Source organism: Amphimedon queenslandica, unplaced genomic scaffold, assembly GCF_000090795.2.
Source record: "Amphimedon queenslandica unplaced genomic scaffold, v1.1 AMPQUscaffold_12750, whole genome shotgun sequence".
Taxonomy (NCBI): domain Eukaryota; kingdom Metazoa; phylum Porifera; class Demospongiae; order Haplosclerida; family Niphatidae; genus Amphimedon; species Amphimedon queenslandica.
The window spans coordinates 31080-31463 of NW_003547014.1; positions in this window are offsets into that span (position 1 = coordinate 31080).

Consider the following 384-nt stretch of genomic DNA (forward strand, 5'->3'; position numbering starts at 1 on the left):
TATAGTTTTCCACTTGTAGCCTGGGTTGTTCTTTTAATGAGTCACTGATTCAATTACCACTTATTGACCACATATAGATCTAAATTATAATTTTTTTTATTTGATCTAGATTTACTTATATTACGAGACACCTACGGTGCATGGCCTCGCCCTATAGCTGCTATGGTGCATGCCCGCACTTCAATAACTGTTTGATTATCAGCATGAAGAGAGTCTGCTCAATACTAGCTTCCTGCAGTTGCACTTGCTCTTGAATACCTGCAGAAGTAGCAGCACTGCAGCACATACATGCAAGCAGCTCCAGCCCCTCCCATGCATGTAGATTGAAAGGTGTGGCATTCCATGACTGGAATGAGTGGCAGCAAGAGGACCATGTGAGAAAGA